We start from the raw sequence: 26,049 nt of genomic DNA, 5'->3' as shown, positions 1-26,049 counted from the left end.
ATTTCTCACAATTTTCAAAATAAATATTAAACAAAACAAAAAAACATTATATTTTTGAAAATTGTGAGAAATTCAATTATAGTTTTTTTGTGGGGGGTTTCAGACTTAAGCCACTATAACTTAGTTATTTGTTAACCAATTTAAAAAAAATAATAACTTGTTCGAAAGATATTATTCTCCCCTACTTTTACCGTTATAAAAAACAAAACGAAGTGACCCAAACAAACTAAAGGCACTTACGTTGTCCATGGATCCCAACATGATAAAATTTTGCATCAGAACGCTTGAATATGTTTTTGGTCAACTTTTGTAGCACAATGTCATTTATCGACATTTTCTGAAAAGTTTGCACCTTCTCAAGGCCAAAACTGTCTGAAGGAGCATTCCAATACTTTTGCGATGTACTAGAGAGTCCTTGATAATTGTGTTACCTACAATTGTGGTCTTAGTTGTGGATCGCAAATCTCAATGGTTTGACTGTTATATGCCAAAATATCCAAAAATCGTCAATAAAAATCAATAGTCAAAATCGGGAGGCTCGATTTTCATAGTAGACATATGGGCCAGTGGACTTTTTTGCTCAGTTCAATCCCAGGAATCAGAAACGCGAAGGGACCATTAAGGTTTTCATATCGCCCGGCTTAATATACATATATCCCTAAAAGGATCTATGGGTCTATCTCGGTTCCTTTTGCATGTTACATACAAATGCAGAAATACATAAATGTGTGGGAGGTAACCGATATAGTCCATATTCGAAACTGATCTATGCCTAATAGACATAGACCAAATACGTTACTTTCTTTGAGACTTATCGTTGGCGCTATTATAACGAAAAATGTTGAATTTTTGTGGGGGAGGTACCCGAGTGAGTATACCGATATGGCCCATCTTCGAACTTGATCTATGTTTGAACAAAATATTACTTACGATTGTAATAAAAATATTTCTTACGGCTGACAGACGGACGGACATTGCTAAATCGACCCATATTGGTTGAAGCCAACGTGTCTTTTTTGTTTTCTCTCGATTTGTGATTAAACCACACTTTTTACGATTTTCCTGTCAAATTAAAAGTAGAAGCCAACTAAACAAGGATCATCATCATCATAATGTTATGATGCTGACATTTTGAAGCCAAATTTTTATTTTTTTTTTTTTAATTTTCTTCTTATTTCATTCCGCAGATTTTTCAAAAAATCATGTATAGGATTGTAGAACTCGCGATTCTGAGTTATTTGATATATGTGTCGTGAATGTAGTCTATACAGCTTCACAGAAATCTGTATCCAAATACGAAAATTTTGTGAGAACATTTTTCTAAAAGTCATATTTTTCGGGCCTAATTTTTTCAAATATCATTCGATTCCTCGTATTTGATTGCCTCCTCTTTCGTATTAACACGTTCGCGGATGCAAGCAAATTCAGAGAGGTGAAAAAAATACCAGTGCTGCCGCTCAAAAAATTTTTTTCGGCCCAAAATTTGCCTAAAAACGGCCCAAAACGACCTAAAACGGCCCAACATTAAAAATTAAAACAAAAATATATATTTCTCACAGATACCTTTTATTACTTTTAAAAAAATTGAAAAAAATATTGTCTATTCTTACGTAAAGGTAGTATGTCGCAAAAAATTGTCTGAGATATAATGATTTGAAGGCAACAATTTATTGTGAATAAACATTAAGTGCGTGTTTCTCGAAACGGCGTTATTGAAGTCGGTGCCAACGATGGCTCTAAAACGAATTGACCGATCTTCATATGACCTTATTATATTATTCATGTGAGCTTATTAAATACATAAAACGCTTGCCTTTAAGCGAGACAGATTAAATTATTTTGCCCAATTTTTTGACAAAAACGGTCAATTGACAGCTCAAATTTTTTTTAAGAATATTTTTTTTTGAATTCTGTTTATTAGGTTCCTAAAACACTTTCAAAAATATACTATGATCGACCCATCCGTTTTCGAGCTATCGTTGGCACCGCAAAACGCTTTTACAAAAAGATGATTTCGCAGATAGCCATTTATCTCAAGAATATGCACTATTTTTCAACAACAAAAATTTCAAAGGAATTATAAGATGTGTTCTTTGAGATGAAAGAAAGTATAGTTTCACCGAGTCCAATCTGTTACTATTAAATCGGGGTCACATTCTACAAGTCTGGGAAAATGTAATACCTGGTTCATAATAGGCAAAACTTCGTTTGAGGTTACCTTATATGGAGTTATTGTATTTAGTAGTTTAAGGGTCATTATTACTTCCTTTCTTTTACTATTGGATGGATTTGAAAACGCAAAAAACCCAATTTGCATGCATTAAAAGTGTAATTTTCACACTAATCGTTAATACAAAGAAGGTCCTCCTTCAATTTTAATCATTACTTTCAACTTTAAGTTAGCCGAAACGCTATAAATCTGTACGCAAAATCAAAACTATAACAAAAGAAGAGTTGTAAAGTATTTGGGTCACTTTTATAGTATATTCTCTTATTATTTTGATCTTGTAATTTAATATAAAACTCCAAAACAGCAAATTTTATTTCAAACTTTTCATTTTCTGTTAAGTAAGAGTGCATAAATATAATTGTCTGATTTTGTGCCTACAAATATTTATGAAGTTTCGAGCTGGTACGATTCATTTTTGTAGTCAATATATTGATGCTCTTTTTTATTTATTTTTTTTATAAAAAAAGACAATTTGAGTTGACACTCGGATATAAATAGGATAAACCTGAACTATCTGCTTGAAATTCATTCTTAAGGTTGTTAATTATAGGTAAAATATATGCCAAAAATAGAAAAAAACCTCTAGCTTGGCATGATTCCGTTGCCAACAATTTATTATGAACTTTTTTTATTTATGAACACAATGCATGAATCTTTACCAAATACTTAAGTATCACGAAAAATATATTTCAAAACCAGGGTAACTAAAAGTTACAATTAAACTACTAGGAGGACCTTCTTGGCATTAAGTTTTAATGTGAAAATTATATTTTTAATGCCACCAAATTGCTTTATTTTACGTTTTCAAATCCATCCAATAGTAAAAGTAAGCATGTAATAATAGCCCAAAGACTAATATTTGATATTTAATTTTTTTTAAAAATTATTAGCATGAAAACGGCCCAAAAAGGATTTGGGCCGCCCATCGGCCCAAAATTAAAAAATATTTTTTATTCGGCCCAAATTTGGGCCGAAATGCCCAAAACGGCAACACTGAAAATTTCCGAGCTGTATTTATTTGATTATCAATTTAGTTAGTTTGTTTTTCGGTTGGTACAATAATTGCTTAACCATTCTTAAAATCACAATATGAAGAAGTTTTTATGATGTTTAAGATAAATTCTTAAATAAAACAACAAAACAAATGTTAAGAACTGTAATTTTTGTTTTTTGTAAAATGACAAATGTTTCACACTGATATAAAGAAAAAAATTGCATTAAACATTTTTAAAAAATTACTAAATAATTTCCGTTTTTTTTCAAAATAGTCTGGCTTAATCCCATTGTTGTTGTTTTAATATTTTAAAACCACTATTTTATTAGTGGAAAAGATTTGGCATTGTTCGCCAAGGGGTAAGGCAGGGAATACTATAGTTTCGATCCACGCCACTGGATCTCATCAGTTCCCTTTTTTCTTGTTTGTGGATATTCTCCACCGAAGTTATTTTTCAATAACTTCTTCAACAAGAAACTTTTTATACCCAAACATCAATCGTCAGCTCGAAGTATAAAGGTAAGCAAAGAAAAAAGTTCAATGAGAAGTTTTTCCTTGGCAACCTCATACAACTCCGACGAATGTGTCTGCGAAAACAATTCAAACCTCTTCCACTTGTATGTGTCGTCGAATTTCGTCGAATGCACACACCAAAATTTGGTTGGTCTGCTTTACAGCAAAAACAACACACTTCGTGCCAGTGTCTTCAATTTGAAGCATTGTGGCGTTTTTTTTATTGGGAGAGCGTTTGCAATTTGTTTTTTGTTTAAAAAGTTTCTTGTTGAAGAAGTTATTGAAAAATAACTTCGGTGGAGAATATCCACAAACAAGAAACAAGGGAACTGATGAGATCCAGTGGCGTGGATCGAAACTATAGTATTCCCTGCCTTACCCCTTGGCGAACAATGCCAAATCTTTTCCACTAATAAAATAGTTGTTTTAAAATATTAAAACAACAACAATGGGATTAAGCCAGACTATTTTGAAAAAACAAAATTGCAAACGCTATCCCAATAAAAAAACACCACAATGCTTCAAACTAAATAATTTCCACTACAAATAGGACTTATATTTTTTGTAATTAATCGTAGTTTAATACAAAAAAATCAAAAAAATCGAAGAGTACAATAATTGTTAAAAATTGATTTTCAATATTAAACCGTGAAAATTGCATCCAACGCACTGTGAAAAATTTGTTTCTATTTTTTATGAAATAGTTGATAAAACAACAAAGCATACAAAAAATATTTTTCAAACTGGATCAATATTAAAGAAGTTATGAGTATTTCTTTGCATATAGTTTTTAAAGAATTCGACTTTTTCAAGTCGCGATATCTCTGGAACCGTTTGTCAAAAAAAATCTGAAAATATACTGAAAAGTTTTGCTGATTAGCAGCATCGTCACAGCAAAATATAAAGGAAATCAAAAACCTCATTTTGAAAAAGTGTCCGATTTCACTCAGAAATCCCCATATATTCTTCACCAGAATAAAATTCTGATTCGTTCTAGTCATGTTATCTACAAATTTTAACCGAACTAGCTGTAATTTGCCATTGAAGTTTTCAGTGGTCCCAAAATTTCTCCATTAGAAATAGTCAAAATTGGGGCATGTGTTGGTATAGCATCCATATAACGGTGTTGTCTACTAAAGTTTTTACATGTTGATGGTGGCTCACAACGCTAAGAAGCCGACAACCTTGACACTCAATTGTCGGGGACCCAGGTTCGAATCCCAGCCTGGCTCATCCTGAAATTATTTTTTTTGTCCTTTTTTTTAAGCGTCATTTGTATACTCAAATGTCAAATTTCAGCTAAATCTGTCTAAAAATGTAGCAAAAAGCGTCCTATACCAAAACATGGACATATCTCCACCATTTTTGGTACAGACCTCTTTAAACTCCAAGTGCCAAATTGGAGGCAATTTGGGTGGAAAATATAAATTATATACTAAAAATACCTTAAATCGAGAGGTACCTTTATATGGGGGATATACCAAAACGTGAACCTATCTTGAACACTTTTAGTGGTGAAATTTATTGGCCATTGGGAACCTCAAATGTCAAATTTCAGCTAATTCGGTCAAAAATATAGCTAAAATCCTCAAAATACCTTTAATCGGGTGGTACCGTTATATGGGTGTTATACCAAAACGTGGACCCATATAGCCCATCTTCGAACTGCCTATGAAAAAGACACTTGCAAAATTTTAGCGTTCTATCTCAATTATTGCGGACGCTAGAGTGATTACAACAGACGGACATGGCTAGATCGTCTTAGAATTTTATCCTGATGAAGAATATACATATATCAGGAAAAATTTGTAAATGTATTAAAAAATCAAAAAAAAAATTTACACGACATCAATAATTTTTGATACATAGGTTAAGAAAAAAATCGTCATTTTGAGCGCAAAAGATATAATCGCTTTAATTTTAGTAATTAGCAAAAATTCTAAAAAAAATCGCGGCTTAATGTAAGCTGTTATATCCTATTACCGTTAACTGAATTTGTACCCTTTTGGATGATGCATTACGTATTTACAAACATATTTTTTGGAAATAATAGCGTTTATACTTACAAAAAATTTATAAAAAATAAAGCATCATCCCGACATACTGAGAAATATAACAAGTAAGAAGAGCGTTAAGTTAAGCGGGCCGAACTTTTTATACCTCCACCACGAACTGTATTAAAGTGAATAGGAACAATTAGTTTTATTTCGTTTATGAAAGTACTAAACTCTTCCTTTTATTGCAGGAGTAGTACATATATCTCAACTAATAATACTCCCTTCAAAACAGTTAGTACGGGGCGACATTTTTGTTCTTTCCAAAACATGGACCAATATTTAAAATTTTCCGAATTGAGCAAAATACATAAACTTGGGCAAAACCGACTAGACCTAAACCAGGATATTCTGGATTTGGATAGTTAAAAACATCGGGATCGCTGTTCTATGGAGGCTGTGTAAAACGTTAACCAGTACCGATAAATTTCTGGAGGAAAGTTTTGTAACTCCAGCGAAGACTAAATGCCAAATTTCAGTTATTCCCATTGAATATTGTGGCTAAAAATTTCAAAATACCAAAAATTGGGAGGGATCTTTCTATGGGGGGTATATAAAAACATGGAACAATACCGGAAATTTTCAGGTGGGAAGTTTTATACCACCAACGGATTAAATATTAACTTTCATCCGTTTCGAAATCGAAAATCGGAACGTACACTTCTATGGGGTTATTTGAAGAAAAGGGCTTATACTGCAATATTTTATACATCCATGGCAATTTAAATACTAAATTTCAGTCATATCGGTGGTATATTGAGGCCACAACTTTCAAAATACCGTAAATCGGAAGGTACGGTCCTATGGGGTATTTGAGGACGTCGACCTATACCGGCACATTTCGGCTGGAATGTTTCATACCTCTATCAAAAACAACGAAGACTATGTACCAAATTTTAGCCATTTCGGTGTTATAATGAGGCTAAACCCTTCAAAATGTGCCGGTATAGCTAAAACCTTCAAAAATACCGAAAATCGGGAGGTATGGGGGCTATATGAAGGCGAAGACCTATACCGACAAATTTCATATTGAATGTTTTGTACCCCAAATGAAGACTAACCACCAAATTTCAGCCATTTCGGTGGAATATTGAGGCCACAACCTTCAAAATACCGAAAATCGGGAGGTACCGTCCTATGGGGGCTATATGAAGGCGTGGACCTATACCTAAAATTTTCCGGGGGAAGTTTTATACACCCAACGAAGACTTAATACCAAATTTCAGACATTTCGCTGCGATAATGAGGCTAAAACCTTTAAAATACCGAAAATCGGGAGATATCGTCCTATGGGGTCTATATCAAAACCTTGACCTATATAAACATTTTATGGTAGAAATATTTCTTAGCCTATGGAAACACAAAATACAAACTTACAACCGATTCTGTGGTCAAATGGGACTAATACATTCAAAATATCTTAAAGTGACGCGTACTATATATGGGGCGTTATATGCGGCTCTACCAAAACGTGGACCTATATAAACAAACTTTGGTAGAAATGTTTTTTACCCTCTGGAGACACAAAATGCCAAATTACCACCAATTCGGTACTCAAATGGGACTAATACATTCAAAATATCTTAAGATGACGCGTACTAACTATGAGGCGATACATGGGGGCTATACCAAAACGGGGACCTATGTAAACATTCTATGGTAGAAATATTGTTTAGCCTCTGGAGACACAAAATACCAAATTACAACCAATTCGATGGTCAAATGGGACAAATATCCTAAAATTTCCTTAAAACGACGACGCGTCACTTTGTATGGGGGCTATACGAAAACGTGGACCTACTTAATATAACCCCCATCCTATGGCGGAGGGTATAATAATACCTAAGTTGTAAAAATTGGAGCTATAATATTCATGTTATTTGCAAAAACACGAAAAAAATACGATGAAAAAATTAAAAATCATATTATTTCAAATTTATTTGTTATGGTTTTATAGGACAACTTGATAAATTATTTCTTGAGTTCTTCGTAATTTTCCTTGAAATATCGAGCAATAATAAAGATATTCAATTGCTACCAATTTTTGCCTTTCAGTTTTCCTATTGGCGAACATTTTTAGATCATTGTATTAAATCACAAGAACTTCCAATTAAAATAAAGTCATGTTGAAAATTAAAACTCTTAAAACGCATATAATCACATACAACACAGCGAATCAATCCCTTTTATTTGATATAAATTTTCTGAAATTCCATTTAGCGACCACGATAGCATAAGTTACATATTAGGGCACAAAAAACAATAAAATGTCCATTATTTCCACGAAGTTCATTTACATTCATTTACACGAATTGAAGATTAACATAAAAAAACTCGTTTCCTTCTTTTATTTTTCCCTATATGCGTTCAAGAGTTATGGTATATTACAATTGTTCGCGAGTTACAATACCCCATAACTCTGTTTCAACATAAGACAATTTTCTACAAAAAGGTCGGTATACTTACATATATTGTCTCAAATGATTAGTTCGATGTGTTACAAACACAAAAACAAACATAAAATCTGAAGATTTTGACGAAATAAATTTTCTATATAAGGTATTGCTAGAAGCACTATCGAGTGTTGTCAAAACGTGCTGATGTGGGGGCAGTACAAGCCACTTTTTAAAAATAGTCCTTATTAGCCTGGCCAGCTAATTAGGGACATTAGTAGTAACATCAACTTTAATGTTAATTGATGTACATTTTTGTACAACAATTGCTTGTATTAGTTCGTTTATAGTGTATTCAACTAATTTCATGCTTTAGACCCACCGCAAGTCCTTTAAGGGGCCGAAATATTACTTTAATCCTTAATAATGTGCTTTAGGCCTTATTTTCCGTTAATGCACCAAACAAAATGATATTTATTTGGCTCTTAATAACAAAAATTTAAATTTTAATAACCCAGACAACATTCCAAGCCATGAAGACTGCTAAAGGGAAATCATTTACCTGTGATATCATTACCAAATATGCCATTTATTTTTCAATGGCAGTCTTCATGACGATTTTTAGGTTATGGGCGAATCGTGGGCGCTATGAACTTTATATTAAATATTTGAATATAGGACTATATAGCAGACACCCTGAGCATATCCGGAATGCCATATGAAGCTTCTATGACTTCCCCCGATGACGTAATTACAGCTTAAATTACTCAAAATATGCAATTTTTACAAGATTCATCGTATGTTTTCTATATTTTTTGATAAATATTCGTCATAATTATTTCAAAAAACGTTTTATATCGAGCGTACAACATCTTCTTAATACATTAGTGTCGAAAAACCCGCAAAAAAATATTTGTTTGTATCCGAAAATAACGAAATTCTGGGTAAAACTCGTAAAAACCGATTTTGAGCTATATCTCAAGAACAAGAGCTGATGGAGAAAAACCGTGACCAGATTTGAAAATAGCTCGACGATTTCATTTAGAAACAACAACAACTGCGGTTGAAACAAAAGTCGTGTTGACCAGTGTAATTAATACTCAACGTGCATACAGAAGATTTTATGGTGTAAGAACTGCTCCAAAGGGTCCAATCATTCGTTCGTTGCGATTTAATGATCAGATTACTATATTTTTATACCCTCCACCATAGTATGGAGGGTATATTAAGTTTGTCATTCCGTTTGTAACACATCGAACTAATCATTTGCCACCCTATAAAGTATACATATTCTTGATCAGGATAAAATTCTAAGACGATCTAGCCATGTCCGTCTGTCCGTCCGTCTGTCCGTCTGTTGTAATCACTCTAGCGTCCGCCCGAGGGTCTTTTTTCCATAGGCAGGTCAAGTTCGAAGATGGGCTATATCGGTCCACTCTTTGGTATAGGCCCCATATAACGGTACCTCCGGATTTGAGGTATTTTGACGTTCTTCGCCACATTTGCAGACCGAATTAGCTATAATTTGGCACTTAGGGTTCCTAGTGATTAACAAGCTTATATCCCGAAGGATATAGGCATAGGTCCATGTTTTGGTATAGTCCCCATATAACGGTACCTCCCGATTTTCGGTATTTTGAGAATTTTAGCTACAAATTTTAACCGAACTAGCGGTAATTTGCCATTTGAGGTTCTCAGTGGTCATGAAATATCTCCACCAAGCATCGTCAACATAGGTCCATGTTTTGGTATAGCCCCCATATAACGCTACCTCCCGATTTTCGGTATTTTGAGCATTTTTGGCCACAATTTGTAACCGAACTATCTGCAATTTGACATTTGAGGTGGTCATGAAACATCTCCACCAAACATCGTCAACATAGGTCCATGTTTTGGTATAGCCCCCATATAACGGTACCTCCCGATTTTCGGTAATTTGAACATTTTAGTGATTTGGCATTTCAGGTTCTCAGTGGTCATAAAACATCCCCACCAAACATCGTCAACATAGGTATATGTTTTGGTATAGTCCCCATATAACGGTACCTCCCAATTTTCGGTATTTTGAGAATTTTAGCTGCAATTTTTAACCGAACTAGCTGTAATGATCGGTATTTTGAGAATTTTAGCTACAATTTTGTCTATTCAAAAATAATCGCCAATATAGGTCCATGTTTTGGTATATCCCCCCATATAACTGTACCTCCCGATTTTCGGGAATTTTCAGTGGTCACGAAATTTCTTCACTAAAATTCGTCAACATGCGTCCATTTTTGAGGGTCTACATTGTTTTGATGAAACTACCCTCAATTTGACTCTTGAAGTTCCCTGCAGTTATACAACTTTTCGCCAAAAAATTTAAAGATAGGTTGACTCTTTGATATAGCCCCGTATGTGGTACCTTTCACCTCGCTGAACACATTTTTTTTTGGATTAGATTAGATAACACTGTGCAACAAAATGGAGGTGAAAGTCTGGGGCACGGAAAATTCCTCTTGGAGAAGAAAGGCCTTGGTGAGTATATTATGAACCCTGAAGGACAGATCCGCCGTGAGTCGAACTTCCGCGTTATGGCGTGATGAAATTTTTGTTAGAGACCCTGTGGGCCATCAGGAATTAGCGTTATATCTTTGTTCACTGTTGCTTAAGTGCTCTACAAAAACAACAAACAAAGGTATAATGCTAATTCATGATGGCTTACAGGGTCTCTTGCAAAAACTTCATCACGCCATAACGCGGAAGTTCGACTCACGGCGCATCTGTCCTTCGGGGTTTTTAATATACACACACCAAGGGCTTTCATCTCCAAAAGGAATTATCTCTGCCCCAACATTTGTGTTCACAGTGTAATTTAAGCAATAGTGGGAGGCAGTCGGAGTCTATCCATCGTCGAAAAGTTGTTCCACCTAAAATTGCAAAAGGACCCTAATTATTCCATTTTAATTAAGACTATTTTATGGTGGAGGGTATAAAAAGTTCGGCCGGCCGAACTTAACGACTTTTTACTTGTTTCTCGATTTAAAAAGCCTCATATCTCGTCCTTAAGATAGGATTTTCACTCTAGTAACTCATCCAAACTGGTTAATAAGTAATTTAAGGATAACCCAGTATGGAGCGGTAATTGCAGTGTATGGTTCGGAATGATGTCTGCGGTTACTAGAAATATCATTTTTGTTTAAAGAGCCAAAAAAATCTGCATATTCGTGGTGCATTAATAGAAAATAAGACCAAAACCACATTATTATAGATTGGGGTAAAGCACCCAGAAAAATTTGGTTCCATGCGAAGACGTGATTTCATGGCATCTTTTGCATTGGTTCAAACGAAGTCGTGAAAGATCAGATCTTTTCATTAACTTTTGAACCAATGCAAAGGAAGTCTTAAAATATCCGATCTTTTCATCAGCATTTGAGTTCATGCAAAGGAAGTCGTGAACGATCCGATCGTTTCATCAGCATTTGAACCCATTCCATCGATACAATAGTGATGAATTTTGTGTTCTTATTTATACACATTTTTCTAGACATATAAGATTAATTATTTACAATTGGCTTGATGTTGTCGGAGACTCGAAATCACAACCAACGTTGTTAAAACTCTCGTCGTAATGTTAATAATGTCATTGCAAAGGGTTAGTGAAAATGGCATGCCAAAGCATTGGTGTAAATTACATGCTTTTGATCTAAAAATGAATATCATCTTTTGTGGTCCACGCTCATATAAAATTCATCGATATAGATGCTAAAAAGATGACATGCCATAACACTCGCACCCATGATTGGCATCGAACATTTTGGTATCGAACATTTTGCTGGGCATGGAATCATCTTAATGTGCTATTAACTAACTAAATACAAACAATTCTGGTATAAAAGTGTGGTCCAATTTACGTTAAGTTGATTTTACTACTAATGTCCCTAATTAGCTGACCAGGCTAATATGTATGGACCATTTTTAGAAAATTGGGATGTCCTTTCCCCACTTATGGGGAATCTCAGAATATTTTGACGTCACTCGCTAGTGCTGATACCAATACCTTATATACAACATTTATTCCACAAAAATCTTCACATTTATGAATGAAATCGAGTAATCTATTAAACGGAATTTATTGTTCCTAATTACCTGGCCGCCATTGCATTTACGCGTTTGTGCGTATTACCATAGAAAATTCATCCAAAAGCTAAGTGGTTGATTAAAGGCGTATTTCCGCGAAACAAAAAAAAACCGAAACATAATACATATGTATGTACGTGAAATAACAACGAACAGTTTACATTGTCTGGCGCAGTTTCTAGACGCCCCATTCTACATACATACCCAGCAAAAATACTCATTACAAATTGGCCTACTTTCTCATTATTTTAACACGGGCATGTCATAGGGAGTAAGTACTTATTTGTTGGCACTTAAAAGTAAATAAAAAAGTACTTAAATAAGTAGTTACGACTTGAAGTAACCAGGGAGTAACTACTTATTTATCTACTTTTTAGGGGCCAAAAAATAAGTACTTACTCCCTATGACATGCCCGTGTTAAAATAATGAGAAAGTAGGCCAATTTGTAATGATTATTTTTGCTGGGTACATACATATTTCAGTATATGTACATATTATATTCGAGTAAAAAAACAAAACAACTCTCAATTTATATCAACCGCTCACATTCATTCTTTATTCATATTTACCTTTTATTTTTAAATTTCTTTTATTCATATTTGCTTTTCTGTTTTGTCACTTCATTTTTTCGTATTTACTATTGAGTTGGCATTTTACACATTTTTGTTTTCTCACAAATATTATTTTTTTCACAATTTTTGTTTTGGTTTTATTTTGAATGCGTTAAATACGATGGGTGTTGAACATGATGTTTTGATGAAGAAACAACGACAATAAAGACCGGCAAAATATACACTTTGGCGACACAGGTTTGTTTGCTTTGAACGCTATAATGAAACTGGAAGTTTTTTTTCTAAAAATTCCACATTAGTGTTTTTTCCGAAACCCACGTTCTGCAAGTGTAAACAAACACATAACTGAGTTGTTTTTCTATTTCTGTTTTTTCATCATTCTAGCCATTAAGTTAACGTTTCTTGCGATTTTATCTCAGCTTTATGGGGAAATGTACAATGGAAACAGTAGTAAATGTTGGTATGATATATGACTACATATCGCACACAAAGAGTGACACATCTCAAAAAATGAAGTTGCGAGAAAAACGAGATTTAAGTTGACTTGACTAACTTAAAAATATTATTACACAAAAATTAAAATATTTGCTTGGACCACATTTTGTAAACAACCAGCCAGATAGATATCAGTTCTAAATTTCTGTACAAAATCAAGCATGATTTGAAGTGTTTTAGTACTTGATATGCTCCAAACTCGTGTTTGTTGAATCATACCAAATTAGTAGTAAATGAGCTGTAACTCGTTGGGTTTTAGAGATACCAACATGAAAATTTGACTTATTGTTTTCTGTATATTTATACTGGGCTGAATCGGTCAGTGTTTCAATGAAAATAAAACAAATTTATTTCATTTTTTCTCAACGTTTCGTTGGATGTATTCCAACTTCATCAGGAGACTTATTTATTGAAAATCCTATAACAAAAAACCATCACGTATATTCCATCAGATCACAGTGTGAATTATTCGCTTTAGTTTTCTTACTTACAATTAGTTATTTTCTCATATTCTTGTAGATTATTCTTATTATATTAAAAAAACGGGACATCACAACACGAATTTTTGTATAAATAAAAATATAATCAAAAAAAATTTGACATAAGATAAAATTTAAGTGGTAGAAAAATTAGAAATTGCTAACTCAGAAAACACATTTTTTGAGTTATGCCACTCATTGAGTAAATGAGCGATACGTATGTATATTTATGAATATGTTGATGGTCTTGGTTTCGAAACAGAAGAACTTACTATATTCTTGAATTAGGTTAGGTTAGGGTGAAAAGAGGGGCGATATAAAAATCGCCACATGTCCGTATGGACATACACTTAAGTTTTTGAACTCACTTGCCCTAATTTGGCTGATTTCTTGTATAGCTGGGCAAAGACAGAGATAGTATTCCAAAGTCTCGTCGTCTTCTCCGCATGCTCTGCATTCGCTGCTTTCCGCACAACCTATTTTGTGCAGATGCGCTTGTAGCCATAGGTGTCCCGTAAGGATGCCTGTCAGTCTACTAATGTCTGTTTTACCCATCAAGAGTAGTTTCTTTGTTTTGTCCTCGTCTGGGTTCCCCCATATGATTTTTGTGTTGTTTCCCTTCTCTTCAGAATTCCAGTGGGATATATGAGCATTCTTTGCCAATGCCTTTAACTCTAGACGCGCAGCTTTAAAAGGCTTAGCGTTATCTAGGTTTATTGTAGTTTGCTCCCTTGCATATTTTGCTAAGGAGTTAGCTATCTCGTTACCCCCTGGTTGGCCTTCTATTAGCCTCTGTAATCGCTCGGATTTCGGCATGTAGGATTGTGTTGTGATACGGCAGTCGAAGCGAGATTCTCGTTTCCTGGTCTTGGATATATAGACCCAGACACGTCCTGCTGCTGTCGGATTCGGAGTCAGGGTCGCTCCCAGTCTCGGATGGTTCGGTGAAGATTAAACTCTCCCTTCGCTTCCCTTTCTCCTCATCCATTTTATCTTTCGGTTGTGTGCTTGTAGCAGTACCGTCGAACACAGATGCCAAGGCACTCACATCTGTGGGAGATCACTGGTCCCCACCGGTATGTGGTCGCTTAGACGTATCAAAGTACGTATGCATGGGTATTGATATTCAAACAAGTAAAAAAGTATCAGTCGACTTTGCCGACAGAGATATACCCTCAGCATGGGTGGATTGAAACAGTTTTTTTTCCGAAAAAAAAATTATGTATTTAGGGGGCGGAGGATATCTATAGATAGGACTTTTGTAACATACTTGCCTAAGAAAAACATAATATCGCAGTAAACAGGGCATTAAGAAAACCTTCTGTAAAATTTTCCAAAGGGTACTCGAAAAGACCCTTAACTACACAAAAATTTTGAGTATTGGTACCAAGGATTGAACATAAACGAAATATTTTGAGATCAAAAGTTTGGACCAAATTGGTTCCTACTTTTATGAGATATAGCGCGTACCATTGTAGCGAATATTTTCGAAATTTTGTGGGGGAAGTACCGAAAGAAGTGGACCTATAAGCACCACCTTCAAATTTCATCTAATATTCGAAGAAATATTACGATACTCAAAGTGTGGATGAACGCAATATTAGGTTGGAGCTCTCCAGCCACTACATACGCTACATACAAGAAGTATGGACTTGCCCTTGAAATAACTTTTACTGTCGTAATTGAGGCAGTGAATGCAAGTTGCTTCAACAAAAATCAAAGTTTTTCGAGAGCAGGTCTTAAAGTGAATATATCCGAAATTTGTGTGAGAGGTACCCGAAGGAGTGGACAAATATAGCCCATATTCGATCTTGATCTATATCTGGTAGATATATTAGGATGTGAAATGTATGGACCACATCGGTCATTCCCTTCAAGAGTTATAATGCGCACAATTTTTCCGAACATTTTTTAACTTTTGTGGGGGAGGTACCTGAAGGAGTATAACTATATGGCTTATCTTCAAACTTAAACTATGTTTGGACAAAATATTACTAAGATCAAATTTTGGACCGAATCGGCAGATCCGTTCTAGAGTTATCTTGCGCTCCAACCAACTCACACGGTCTCATAGGGGTTTTTTGCAACTTTCATGCTATTTTTTCAGGAAGTATGGACCTGCCGCTAATGAAACTTTCACCGTCGTATGGGGGGCAGTGAATAGAAGTTGCTAAAACAAAAATCAAAGCGATTCGAGGGATGGCCCTAAACTGAACTTTTCCGAAATTTTGTGTGGGAGGTACCCGAAGGAGTGGACCGATTGAGTCCATATTGAAACCTTATTTGAGTCTGGTACAGGTTTCACGATGGACAAAGTATGGACCAAATCGGTTACTCCCTTCAAGAGTTATCATGCGCACAAATTTTCCGAACATTTCGAACTTTTGTGTGGGAGGTACCGGAAGGAGTGGACCGATATGGCCCATCTTCGAACTTAAACTAAGTTTGGGCAAAATATTACGAAAGCCAAAATTTGAACAGAATCGGTTCATCCGTTCGAAAGTTATCGTGCGCACCAGCCAGCCAGACAGACGGACGGACATTGCTAAATCAACTCCAAATTGTCTGAAACACATTTCGTCCAAACAGACTTGGGGTCTAAAACCATTATTTCGATGAGGCACATTTTGCCCGTATGAAAGTGTATATCAGGAATATTGTCAATTATTTCATATTCCATTTCAGAAAAAAAGGATAAATTTTTTTCGCGCTACATCAACGATTTTTGATATGTAGGTTAAGAAAAAGATTCCCAGCACGAATCTGTTCGCGAGCCAATTGTTGGTTGTTGCGGACAAAAGTTATGGCGCTTTTATTTCGCTTTTTAAGAAAGAAAATATTATAAAAACGCTAATTATTTTAATGAGCACAATTGTTACAAAAAAGTTCTATCGAAGTGACTTCAGTGAGTAGATTGCATAATGCCTGCAAAATGTTACACAGAATTCGCGGAGTGTACATAAAATTGATAAATTATCTATATATATAAAAGAGCTCAGTGAGTGAGTGAGTGAGTGAGTGAGTGACTGACATATCATCGCCCAGACGAAACCGCTGAAGCTAGAATCTTGAAATTTTGGGTGTGGGTTGCTGTTGGTGTGTAGGCGTGAGATAAGGCTGGGTTTTTGGAAATTCGACCTAGAAGGGTACGAAAAGTACTAAAAGGTACTAAATATGGTACCCTTTGAATTAGACAAACGGGAAGAGCTAGAATTCTGTAATTTGGAATGAAGGTAATTGATTGAGAGTTAGAAAGATGTGCCAGAGGGTTTTTGGAAATTCGACCTATAAGTGTGCGAAAAGTACTAAAATTTACAAAAATTTAGTACAAATTGTATATTTTGAACGGATATAGCTAGAATCATGGAATTTGGTATGGAAATCAAGGTTAAGAAGTGGTGCTTCAAAAAGGAGATGGTTTGGAAAATTCATACTAATGTGTACGAAAAGTACTAAATGGTACTAAATTTGGTACAATGGGGATTTGGTGAACGGATAGAGCTGGGATCTCGAAATGTGGAAATGAGATTACTGGTGGAGTGTAGGATTGAGGTAGTTTTGGAAATTCGTACTTATGGGAACGAAAAGTACTAAATGGTACTAAATTTGGTACAATTTGGATTTGGGTGAACGGATAGAGCTGGAAACCTGAAATTTGGAATTAAGATTACTATTAAAGTGTAGAATTGAGATATGAGGGTAGTTTTGTAAATTCGAACTTATGTGTAAGAAAAGTACTAAATGGTACTAAATTTGGTACAATAGGGATTTGGGTGAACAGATATAGCTGGAATCCTGAAATTTGGAATTGAGATTACTGTTGGAGTGTATGATTGGGAAGTTTAAAAATTCGTACTTATGTGTATGAAAAGTACTAAATGGTACTAAATTTGGTACAATGGGGATTTCGGTGAACGGATAGAGCTGGAATCTCGAAACTTGGAATTGAGATTACTGGTGGAGTTTAGGATTGTGGAAGTTTTGGAAATTCGTACTTATGGGTTCGAAAAGTACTAAATGGTACTAAATTTAGTACAGTTTAGATTTGGGTGAACGGGTAGAGCTCGATTCCTCAAATTTGGACTGAGGGTCACTGATGAAGAGTAAGAGACATGTACTAAAGGGTTTTTGGAAATTGTGAGTGTACGAAAAGTACTAAATGGTACTAAATTTGGCACAATGGGGATTTGGGTGAACGGATAGAGCTGGAATCCTGAAATGTGGAATTGAGATTTCTGTTGGAGTGAAGGATTGGGGAAGTTTGGAAATTCGTACTTATGTGTATGAAAAGTACTAAATTGTACTAAATTTGGTACAATGGAGATTTGGGTAAACGGATAGAGCTGGAATCTTCAAATTTGGAATTGAGATTACTGGTGGAGTTTAGGATTGTGGAAGTTTTGGAAATTCATACTTATGGGTACGAAAAGTACTAAATAGTACTAAATTTAGTACAGTTTGGATTTGGGTGAATGGATAGAGTAAGAGAGATGTACTAAAGGGTTTTTGGAAACTATGAGTGTACGAAAGGTACTAAATGGTACTCAATTTGGTACAATGGGGATTTGGGTGAACGGATAAAGCTGGAATCCTGAAATGTGGAATTGAGATTTCTGTTGGAGTGTAGGATTGAAGTAGTTTTGGAATATCGTACTTATGGGAACGAAATGTTATAAATGGTACTAAATTTGGTACAATGGGGATTTGGGTGAACGGATAGAGCTGGAATCCCGAAATTTGGAAATGAGATTGCTGTTGGAGTATAGGATTAAGGTAGTTTTGGAAATTCGTACTTATGGATATGAAAAGTACTAAATGGTACTAAATTTGGTACAACTTGGATTTGGGTGAATTAATAGAGCTGAAATCTTGAAAATTGGAGTTATGATTACAGTCGACGAGTAGGATTCAGGTAGTTTTGAAAAATCGTACTTATGGGTACGAAAAGCACTTAATTTGGTACTATTTGGATTTAGGTGAACGGATAGCGGTGGAATCCTGCAATTTGAAATTATAATTATTGCATCCCTGTTCCATTGAGGAAGTTTTAAAAATTCGTACTTATGGGTACAAAAGTTATAAATTGTTCCAAATTTGGTAAAATTTTGATATGGTTTAACGGTTAGAGCTGGAATCCTGAAATTTGATGATTTGATTTTAGATTACTGTTAAAGTGAAGGATTGAGGTAGTTTTGGAAAATCTTACTTGTGGATACGAAGAGTGCCAAATAATAATATATTTGGTACAATTAGGAATTGGACTAACGGATACAGCTGGAATCTTGATATTTAGAATTACGATTACTGTAATTATTTTATACTTAAAGTACTTAATGGTACTCAGTTTGTTTTTGGGTGTAGGGACAGTGCTGGAATCTGTATTTTTGGAGTAAAAGTGAGTATTGGTGTGCAACGTTGATCTCGCTGTTAATGTGTAAGGGTGAGATACGGTTGACCTTTTTAAGAATCGAACTAAAGGGGTACGTACAGTACTAAAATTAATATTGATTAAAATTGGTATTAGTGCACCAACATGTTCAGTGTTTGCAATTTCCATATTATATATTGTTTATATTTTTTATATCCTTTTCGCGTACGAAGTTGCGGGCATTTTGCTAGTTGAATATAAGTCTACTTTTTTCAAAATTAAGGCCCATTTAGTGGTCATATAATTACATAAAAAATTGTTGTGGATCCAAACTTCACGGCGAATCAAATGAGGCTGCAATCATACAGATTGGTGTTATAGTTTGGATGTTACAGCCAAAACAAGCTCATATTTTGGTCAAAAAATTATTTTTTGTTTGAAAAAATATTTTTTTCACATGCATTATGTAGTAGAAAATATTGTAAAAATTTATAGGAGTACTTCCTTCATTTTGCTTAAATCTCCCAACAAAATAGACGGATTTTGCTTTATTGACATTCATATTAAAGCTTTCCCATTAGGAAAGCTAATTGGGTTGATGAGGATATATGTCAAAGCTTCTGAAATGGAAATAGAGGTCAAATAACCCATTTTTATTTATATGCATTTTAAAATACGTGTAAATCGCGTAATTATCAAAATCAATTTGTCCGCATGTGATTTTCATGTACAGCAAGACCATATCTGTTAATTTGTATATATTTTTCGAAATTTAATTTGGAGGCTAAGATGTAGCATCAGCTGCATCTTAGCATTAAAATACCTATAAAATATCGATAATTTGCGCAAAGTGCATACAATTTTTGTCCGCATCCGATTTCAATGTCCACCATGAAAATCTACATCGATATATATCTATATCAAGGCGATCAATTATGGACCGTGGATGTAGCATCACACACTAGTTTTTGGGATAAAATGAATGTAGCTCCCTTATCAGTAAAGTTTTCAAATCTCTGTTTCCGCTAAAACGAAGATGCTGTACTAGTTGTTTCATTGCAGTGGAAACGAACCGTAGATAACGCGATAAAATACGCGATATTTCCTAAAATAATTTTAGATGCTTTTTCTACTTTGGAATTTCTTGTAACTCGCGTTTTAGTAGATGGATTTTCACGGGCAATGATTTATTAGTTGAGGAACGTAAAAAACTAAAATGTGCAATCAAGTACGAAGAAATCGAATGACAATTGTAAAAATTAGGCCCGATAATATGTTTTTTACAAAAATGTTCGCACAAATTTTCCGCATTTGGATGTAGATTTCTATGAAGCTGTGCAGACTACATTCACATTAGTGGTATCAAATAACTCAGAATCGCAAGTACTACAATCCTATATACGATTTTTTGAAAAACCTGTTTGCGGAAATGAAATTAGAAGAAAATTTCAAAAAACACTGTAAATCTGGCTTCAAAATTTCAGCATCATTTAATGGTAGAAGCAGTTCAAATTTTGAAAAGTAATACATAAGTGAGATGATCCTTATTTAGTTTGCTTCTACTTTTACTTTGACAGGAAAATCGAGAGAAGTGTGGTTTACTCACAATTCGAGAGAAAACAAAAAAAGACATGGTGGCTTCAACCCATTTTTACCCATTTTTTAACATAAATATAGCCACAGCTTCCACACAAATTATCTTTTAAGGCCAATATTTTTTGCCACGTCCAACAACATTTCATTTTATCCAAAAATATTTAATTTGTGTAATATAGAACCACAAGTCGCGTATTCTAAAAGAGTAAACCTTGGCTTCAGCTATGTTAAATTTTCAAAAATATTGGTGATATACCCTTTCTAGCCTAAATTCTAAAGTCTAAATGCCAAATTTCAGCCATTTCGGAGGAATATTGAGACCAAAACCTTAAAAATACCGGAAATCTGGAGGTACCGTTCTATGGGGGCTATATAAAGGCGTGGACCTATGCCGACAAATTTCATTCGGGAGGTACCGTTCTGTGGGGACTATATGAAGGCGTGGGCCTATATTCTGGGGAAAAGTTTTATAACATCAACGAAGACTAAGTACCAAATTTCAGCCAATTCGGTGTGATAATGAAGCTAAAACATTCAAAATACCGAAAATCGGGTGGTACCGTTCTATGGGGTCCATATCAAAACGTGGACCGATATAGCCCATTTGCAGTTCCAAACATCTTAGGAGTAATAGAAACTTCTGTACCAATTTACAAGCTCTATCTTAAAAATTGTGAGCTGTATCTTGATTTCAACAGACGGACAATTTACCACGGTTTCCACGGTGCAGGGTTTAAAAGCCAGCATCTAAAAACATTAGCATTAGCTGTACACTTCAACTGCTACACAATATTGACACACACGGCTAAATAAGCAACCGAACGCATATTTATTTTTGTACATTTTTGCTTATTTCGTTTTTTACGCCTAATCTTTTTTTCGTTAGGCATAGTCGACAACCACGCTACATATTTAACATTCGGCTGACCAAATCGTCCAAGCACATATACAACCGACCGATGTTTTTGTGAGTACTGTTGCCAACGCAGTAATAAAAAAGGTGTCATTTAATGTCAAAATGCCTTCATCATATGGTAGAACCCAAAAAATAATATTATTATTGTTTAAAAATAACAACAAATATATATTAAACGGCTTCAACAAAAATTCACATGTCCTTTGAACGAAAAATTGGAATTAGATATATCGTGATTTTTATTGCATTACACTGGTAACCCTGATCTCAAAAACAATTGTTTGCTGAAAACCTGGCTAAGCCATTGAAACTTTGTTGCTTATTCTCTTTTCTGATGTGTGTTGATCATGTGTGCTGCAAAATATGAGTATGCGAGTCCGATGCTCTTTTATTTTAGCAACAATATTAAATAGCATCAGCATCGCTAGCAATATTTTTGTGAAATTTGTTGCTACATGTTGCCGTTGTTCCTTGTTGCTAAACATATTTCGAAGAAATTTTAGCAGACAAAGCTGCAAATTTTCGGTGCTTTTACTAATATGGCGTTAGCATTTTAAACCCTGCACGGTGTATTAGTCTACTTATCCTCGTTGTGTTGTGGTCGGGTACGACTATCTCATCTTACAGGCATCTGCTTCGGTGCTGTGTGAATGACGAGTTTTCCCTGACTCACTACATTATTGACATAAGCTTCATTGGTACTAGCTGGAGTCAAGGTCCACGAAGGCTCTTGAATGAAAATCTGTCTCTTTCTTATTATGTTCGGGTTCACGATGAGATTTGAAGGGTATTAAAGAGTAATCAATAAACATTTATTATATGAGTAAGAACGACGCACATTGGTTCAGGAATCGATTTTCCTGTGCAAAACCCCCAATTTGTTGTAGTCACCGATTGTTAATTTCTATATGGAATTCAATAGTAAATATATTGAAACTAAGGAAACCAAAAAATTAGGTCAATTTATTAGAAGGTGTGGGCGTGCCGTGCTCCTAAAGACGACCATTTTTTCGCAATTTTTGAAAAAACGTCATTTCTGTTTCTCGGAAACTACAACATATTTTGTATTTTTTGTCAGAAAAATATCATCACTGCATTTCAGGAATAGTGTTCATAAAGTCTTGCCAAGGTTCAAATTTCTGCATTTCATGAACGCCTTTCATAAAGCAAAAAAAAAATACTAGTTTTTTTCTGAGAGATTGAAAAAAAGCAATTTTGGCGAGTTGTAGTTTTTGTTATTATTGACTAACACAACCACCACCAACCAAACCAGAGACAAATTTTGCTGCTTTTTATTAATTAAATCAGCAATCGGCAAACAACAACAACAACCACTGTTCTCAGTGCATGGTTCTTCAATTATTTTGTATTATTGTAATTTTTACCGTTTCTTCTAATGGATTTTCACTATAGTTGTTATCGTCTTGTGAACATAGCACAACTATACGACCTACATGTACATATATGTTGAGTATATCAGCACTAGGTTGAGATGTTAGATTTTGCCTTTATATTAAAGAAATTAAAAATTTGTAGTTGCGAACTAAACAGCCAAACAGTTTGATTTTTCGACACCAAACGCACTGTAGTTGTTTGGTTTGTCAGTTAACTAACAACAAAATTGTTGCGTTGTTTTTGCTGTTGTTGTTGGTAATTTAGGAATGTTGTTGTGGTGTGTATGTGTGTGGTGTGGCTTGTTGATATAGTCTCAATTTTACCAAACAAGAGAGGAAATATGAGAGCAAATAGTGAAATATAGGGAAAATAGCAAAGTGATTGTGCATCTCATGAACATCTTACATATTTTTGAAAAAAATAGTGGCTTTCGGATGGAAATAAGAAACTGCACATGTATCTTATGTGAGGTACCTGTACAGTATGAAAAAACTACATCACGAACGAAAATATGTAAAAATTCTTGAAATATTGGAGTGGAAAAAGTATTTCAAACCATTTGTAATTCGAATTAGTTCATTTGTAATTCGATTTATTCCATTTGCAATTAGAGAATTTCATTTGCAATTTGAAGTATTTCAATTGTAATTCGTAAATTTCATTTGTAATTCGAATTATTCCATTAGTAATTTGGATTATTCCATTTATAATTCGAAACCCAAAATTTAAAAAGAATGCAACCAAAAATTTTGTAATTTTTCGTTTCGAATTGTATGTGGAATTCAGTGCGACGTGTCCTTTTTATTATAATGGGTTGGTAGGGTAATTTGTAAGTAGTTACGAAGAGATGTTGTAGGAGTAATTATATCCTAGGAACAGAACAGGATATTTAAAAAATTTTAAAATATATATTCTTGCTGCCAAAATGTATTTTGTATCATTATAGTGCCTAACACATAATATATGGTTGAAGCAAAAATATATATTTATTAATTTTTATAATGCCATGTTTTGTTCTCAGAATATAATTGCCTCTACCATATCTCTCCTCTGCTGGGATATATCTGACTGGAGATTGGCGCCAAATGACATTTCCATTGGAAACTTTCAAATTTTTATAATAAACGTATTAAATACGGTTTGACGTTGTTTGATATTTACTGGTTTAATGAATTGAATCAAAGACAAAGGTCTTAAAGGTCGTCCAAAACTGGCCGTTGTGTTAGAAAACATTGATGGATACATCCTTGGACATTTCTTCCACTGGCATGCATTCGGTATTGAATAAACACCTGGCTGTAAAAAGGTTTGTTCTTGTTAAACCCCGTGTCGGTTGGCGCAAGATATTTCGAAAAAATACGATCGTGGTGCTCCAAACGACTTTTATAAGATCGTCGCAGGTGAGGAATCACGGATCGTTGCTCGAAACATAACAGCAATAGATCATGTGGGTCTTCGGAAACGAGCCAAATCCAACGATAGTTTTCTGTAGAAGAGGTACTTCGCAGCAAATGGTCCCCCGTTTCTTAGACAAAAATGGTCATGTGGCAACTGACTGTTCCGTGTGAGCTATATAGGGCGGTACGTACATTCTATTGCCTGAAGTCTTCGGAGAAATTTACAAAAATTTCTGTGCGAACTCTCACACATCGGCTCAAAGCAGCGCCTTATTGACCGGCCGAAACGTGGAAGTGTTTGGTTACCCCCTTACAACCCCGACTTGGCACCCAATGAGTATTCTTTTTTCCGGACATTAAGAAAAATATGCGTGTTGAAGCATTCAAAAGCCATGTTTTGAAGGTGTCTCAATCGGAGTGGAAAAATAGCGCCTTCATATGTCCCGGTCTACAATGACATTTCGACATGAAATTTTGCATTTTTTTGGGAAAAACGCATAATTTTAAGAAACTAGTGTACACGCTTTCATGTGTTCTGCAATTTTGCTTTGCTGCAATATAAGTATGAAACAATCATACCGTTTTATTTTCCATTTTCTTTTACTTTCATGTCAATATTTCAATGAAATTACTGTGAGTTTGGACCGGGAGGTTTGAGCGCATGTATAAGTGCATAAATCATGCTGGAGAACGCGTTGGAAAACAGTAAAACCATTTTTGATGATAAATATTCACAATTCCATTATTAGCCCTCGTATTAATATATTGGTCTAATTATACCTTCCACTATAACGTGGAGGGGGTATTAACGTTTCAACCTCAATATCCCACAAAAAATGGCTGAAATGTGGTATTGAGTCTTCGTTGTGGGTATAAAACTTTCCACCTTAAATTTTTCGCTATAGATTCACGTCTTCATATAACCCCCACAGATCGTTACCTCCCAATGTTGGGTATTTTGAAGATTGTGGCCTCAGTATTCCACTGAAATGGCTAATATTTGGAATTTCGTCTACGTTGGGGGTAAAAACTTTTCCGACTGAAATTCGTTGGGGGTGACGTAGGGGATGGAAGATACCAAGCAACGGTCCTGACCGGTTTTAACAACGCGAAGCCCAGGATTTATCTTGGTCCCTATTTCATCTCAAGTGGACACTGACCTCCCCGTGCACTCGCACTCTTTATAGAGAAGGTGCAGTCTTCGCATTGGCAGACGTACTTGAAAAGTACAAGGCCGATATAACTGCCATACAGGAAATACGATGGATTGGGAAAGGCGTCACAACAACACCTAAAGGTGACGCACTGTATTATAGCTGCCATGACGTAAAGCATGAGTTTGGTTGCGGATTTGTAGTCAGTCGGAGACTAAAACATCTGGTATCCAGCTTTACTCCAGTGAATGAAAGACTTGCTGCAATTCGAATAAAAGCAAAATTCTTCAACATCAGCTTTATTTGCGCTCATGCTCACACTGAAGAAAAGGACGAACAGACCAAATATATATTTTACGAGCGCTTAAAAGAAACA

At 34.9% G+C, this 26,049-nt stretch overlaps 2 protein-coding genes across 2 annotated transcripts in view; one reads left to right on the top strand and one right to left on the bottom strand.

Annotated features, from left to right (window-relative positions):
* The window catches only part of Osi17 (DUF1676 domain-containing protein Osi17), a 134,265-nt gene extending 121,123 nt beyond the window's left edge, over positions 1–13,142 (bottom strand). The window contains exon 1 of the mRNA XM_073961139.1: positions 12,871–13,142. The gene's annotated coding sequence lies outside the window, so the exon portion shown is untranslated. The remainder of the gene's footprint in view (positions 1–12,870) is intronic.
* The window catches only part of LOC141389530 (uncharacterized), a 1,388,168-nt gene that overhangs the window by 39,496 nt on the left and 1,322,623 nt on the right, over positions 1–26,049 (top strand). The window lies entirely within an intron of this gene.

This window comes from Musca autumnalis, unplaced genomic scaffold, assembly GCF_047663935.1.
Source record: "Musca autumnalis isolate F117 unplaced genomic scaffold, ASM4766393v1 scaffold_1, whole genome shotgun sequence".
In the NCBI taxonomy this organism is placed as follows: domain Eukaryota; kingdom Metazoa; phylum Arthropoda; class Insecta; order Diptera; family Muscidae; genus Musca; species Musca autumnalis.
The sequence above is the reverse complement of the archived record's forward strand: the minus strand, read 5'-3'. Positions and strand labels throughout refer to the sequence as shown.